Below are 4,778 nucleotides of genomic sequence, written 5' to 3'. Positions count from 1 at the left end.
ATGTTGTGTTGCTTGTTGCTTCATTCATAGTATTGCTGAACACACCAAGTTATGAAGGATACAAAAAGTTCGGCCCAACCGAACTTAATGACGTTTTTACTTGTTGTCTTTACCCCTAAAAAAACACCAGACGCGATTTTTTGACATCCAAAGATTTATTTATAGTAGGGTCCTCAAAGACAAAAAAAATATTCGTATGTTTTTCAGAATGACATGTCATGTAGATCACATATTAAATATGGTCCGATTCCATGTCAATGATACTTCATATATGCTTGTTCTATCGATAGGCATTGTACACCGACCGTCTAGATTCTAATCTGAATGTTTATTATTTGAAACTCCGAAATATATGTTCCTTATTTTATTTCTATCAAAACACTGTTCATTCCTTTGGCAAATCCAATTTTTACACTCTCTCACACACACACAACTATTCGACTTTTAGACGCGGTGCTACCACTTTTGCGTTACTTAATACTTGGCCTAATAAATGTACTAATTGCAGTTAAATGCATGTTGCATGCAATTACTATCATTAAGGGTGGTGGTGGTATGCATTTGCTTGCATAGCACATCACCATATCGTCATCGTCGTGACCTATTCTCCAGCAAAACACTCGGTTCAAGTTTACGGGAAGAAGACGGGTGTGTAAATGTAGGAAATAGAATTGAGTTGGGTGTAAGGTTTTAATTGCCTTCTGGTCAAATTGTGTTTACAAAAAGGTATGTTAACAGCAATCCGTAAGTTTGTGTGAACAATTTTTGTTTGTTTGAAGTTTAGTTTTAAAGTTCGGTTCCATCTGTCCTTTTTGTTTTAGATCCAAGGGGAGTTCGTTAAGGATGTTTGACAAAAAAAAACTATTTTCATTGTATGCAAATGCATGAAATTTGCCAATAACTATTAAGCACAATTTGTAATAAGATCGAAGAACATAACCCTAGTTATTAAAAAAAATATTTATTTTTGTTTAAAACATTTTATGGATACTTAGAATAATTATCAATTTACTTATTGGTAATCTAAATGTGTCACTTTCTGTGTATATACATCCATCCACAGTAGTTGTTATCCCCAAATGCAAAAATACCTTCGGCATACCTTTTGCATACCATAACATTATTTTTGTTTACTTTGTTTGACCATAACTGGAAGGATTATAGAGGACATGTGGAGCCAGCCGAACAAATGTCTCAACATACAGCTGTTATTTCGTTTCTGTATGTCAATTTTGCCTCAACCCGTTGACATTATCATTTTGCCTACCAACTATTCACAGACAAATTGGAAAATGTCAAAAATGACTGAAACTCAAAATGACTTTGTCACGACATTAAATTTACAAAATAGCCGAGAAGATATGCATAAGTACACACATGCAAAGAACTTAAGGCAAAATAAATGCTCCAAAAAGTTGTACTATTTGTAAGTGGCATAAAAGTGCAGCTGTTTCAGTTGAAATTTTCAAAAATAAATAAAAAATTACTGGCATTAATAAGGATGCTATTTAGGCATTGAGATTACCCTGACAATGGTGTATTAAAGTGTAACATCTGCAGACAAGGATTCAGAATTTACATTACATATTTTTCTAGAAAGAAGTTTTATTAAATTGGATGATATGAATAAAAACGACGTCGCAGGTGAAAGTAGTCGTATTAAAAGGCAAGAAATCTTTAAATCAGAAGCAATAGATGTATAAAAGAGATTTACCATGACCGGCCCAAATCCATATGCGCAATTTCAAAAATCTTTTCAAAAAGAAGAAGTCGAATACAAGTTCTTTGATTTGGCCTCAATAGATCCCAAATATGATCAATTGCTCTATTCCATTCGAGTGCTGTTGGAATCTGCTGTCCGTAATTGCGATAATTTCCATGTCCTAGAGAAGGATGTACAAAGTATTTTAGCATGGACACCTGATTTGAAACAGGGACAAAATGATGTGGAAGTTTCCAGCTCGTGTTATATTACAGGATTTCACTGGTGTACCTGCTGTCGTCGATTTCGCTGCTATGTGCGACACTGTGCGCGATTTGAACGGTGATCCTGAAAAGATCAACCCAATTTGCCCCGCTGATTTAGTTATTGACCACTCAGTTTAGGTGGATTTTGCCCGTACATCTGACGCCCTCTCTAAAAATCAAAATTTGGAATTTGAACGTAACAAATAACGTTTTACTTTCCTTAAGTGGGGCGCTCGTGCCTTTAACAACGTGTTAATTGTACCACCCGGTTCGGGTACTGTCCATCAAGTCAATTTGGAATATTTGGCCCGTGTAGTGTTCGAAGCTGATACTGAAGGCGGCAAAATGTTGTATCCTGACAGTGTTGTTGGTACCGATTCACACACCACAATAATCAACGGTTTGGGTGTACTTGGATGGGGTGTTGGAGGTATTGAAGCCGAAGCTGTTATGTTAGGCCAATCAATCTCTATGTTGTTGCCCGAAGTTATTGGCTATAAGTTGGTCGGTAAATTGGGTCCTCTTGTTACATCCACCGATTTGGTCTTGACTATCACCAAACATTTGTGCCAATTGGGTGTGGTCGGAAAATTCGTTGAATTGTACGGCCCTGGTGTAGCTGAATTGAGCATTGCTGATCGTGCTACCATCAGTAACATGTGCCCTGAATACGGTGCTACTGTTGGTTATTTCCCCATCGATGAAAATACCTTGAACTATATGAAACAAACTAATCGTTCTGAAAAGAAAATTGAAATTATCAGACAATATTTGCAAGCTACACGTCACTGCGTAACTACTCCGATGAATCACAGGATCCTAGATTTACCCACACTGTTACCTTGGATTTGTCGACAGTTGTTACATCAGTCTCAGGACCCATGCGTCCTCATGATCGTGTATCCGTATCCGAAATGAAGAAGGACTTCAACGATTGCTTCGTTAATCCCGTCGGTTTCAAAGGTTTTGCAATTCCCGCCGACAATTTGGCCAACTCTGGAGAATTCCAATGGGACGATGGCAAAAAATATACCATTAAACATGGTTCTGTCGTCATTGCCGCCATTACCAGTTGCACCAATACCTCCAACCCCTCAGTCATGTTGGGTGCTGGTATGTTGGCTAAGAAAGCCGCTGAGAAAGGCCTCAGCATTATGCCTTACATCAAAACATCTTTGTCACCTGGTTCCGGCGTTGTCACGTACTATTTGAAAGAGTCTGGAGTTATTCCCTATTTGGAGAAACTCGGCTTCAATATTGTCGGTTATGGCTGCATGATCTGTATTGGCAACTCTGGTCCTTTGGATGAGAATGTTGTCAACACAATCGAAAAGAACAACTTGGTCTGCTGTGGCGTTTTGTCTGGCAACAGAAACTTTGAAGGACGTATTCACCCCAACACCAGAGACAACTATTTGGCCAGTCCTTTGTTGGTAATTGCTTACGCTATTGCTGGCCGTGTTGACATAGATTTCGAGACTGAACCTTTGGGCATTGACGCCAACGGACAAAATGTTTTCCTTAGAGATATTTGGCCAACACGCTCCGAGATCCAAGAAGTAGAAAACAAACATGTCATTCCAGCCATGTTCCAGGAAGTGTACAGCAAAATTGAATTGGGTTCAGAAGATTGGCAAACTTTGCAAGTCTCCGATGCTAAATTATATCCCTGGAATGGTGAATCCACCTACATTAAGCGTCCACCCTTCTTTGAGGGCATGACTCGTGAATTGCCCAAGTTTAATAGCATTAAGGATGCCTGTCACCCAAGAACAACAAACAGTTCTTGGGTGTTACCACCGAGCACATTTCTCCCGCCGGTTCTATAGCTCGCAACTCCCCAGCCGCTTGCTATCTTTCGGAGCGTAAATTGACACCCAAAGATTTTAACTCGTATGGCTCCAGACGTGGTAATGATGCTATTATGACACGCGGTACAATGCGTACAGACTTTACCTATAGGGAAATACAATACAGTAACTTTTATATACATTTTTGTCAATACAATTTAAATAAAATTAAGCTAGAGGAGTGATGAATATGGTTTAACCAATTTATACAAAAAAAAAAAAAAATAACTATGCTAATATTAACATATAACAAAACCGGCCTATTATCGTTATTGTTAAAGTTTCAGGCTCATTTTCTAAACGAAGTGTATATAAAAACCAGTAAGAAAAGTAGTGCAAAAGTGTACAAAATTTCACGCGGATTTTTTGGTACATAATTTAGATGAAATCGGTCGAAAATATATATGGGGGCTATATCTGCATATACACTAATTTCAACTAAACTCACTAACGTGATTCTGGTAGGTTACGCAAAATTTCGTCGCAATCGGAGAAACGTTGCGTATTTGGGGCAACATTTAGATAAAATGGGCTGAAAGTATATACGAGAGATCCGAGGGGGTGTGAATGGAAAAGAGAGCAGGAGTTCGGAAAAACACGGAATTCCTAGATTCATAGGGAATCAAACCCAAATGCTTTTCTTTATTAATATACACTTCACTATTTCTTTCTCCACACATCTAGAGCGTACAACAGGCCTCATATGGCTTAAGTGTATGTCCTTCTCATGTTGGACACGTGGTGGTATCATCCACCCCTCTTTTCAACATAACCTAACCTAACCTATACGAGAGATATATAAATATTAGGTTGGGGAAAAGAAATACATTATTTTTTCGGCAGTTGGCTGTACTGATAGATATCTCGTAAATTATAGATCTAACAATTTCAGATTTATGCTCGGTGACATTTCGCAGTAAAAAAATATATTCCTGTATTTTGTTTGGTGCATTCACTTGT

The 4,778-nt window shown here is 38.1% G+C and overlaps 1 pseudogene; it reads left to right on the top strand.

The window, feature by feature from the left end:
* Positions 1 to 1,689: 1,689 nt before the first annotated feature.
* Positions 1,690 to 3,944, top strand: LOC133333563 (cytoplasmic aconitate hydratase-like; annotated as a pseudogene).
* Positions 3,945 to 4,778: the final 834 nt, after the last annotated feature.

The sequence above is a fragment of the Musca vetustissima genome, unplaced genomic scaffold, assembly GCF_032173495.1.
Source record: "Musca vetustissima isolate MV318-11 ecotype Yass unplaced genomic scaffold, APGP_CSIRO_Mvet_v1 utg240720, whole genome shotgun sequence".
Lineage (NCBI taxonomy): Eukaryota > Metazoa > Arthropoda > Insecta > Diptera > Muscidae > Musca > Musca vetustissima.
The sequence above is the reverse complement of the archived record's forward strand: the minus strand, read 5'-3'. Positions and strand labels throughout refer to the sequence as shown.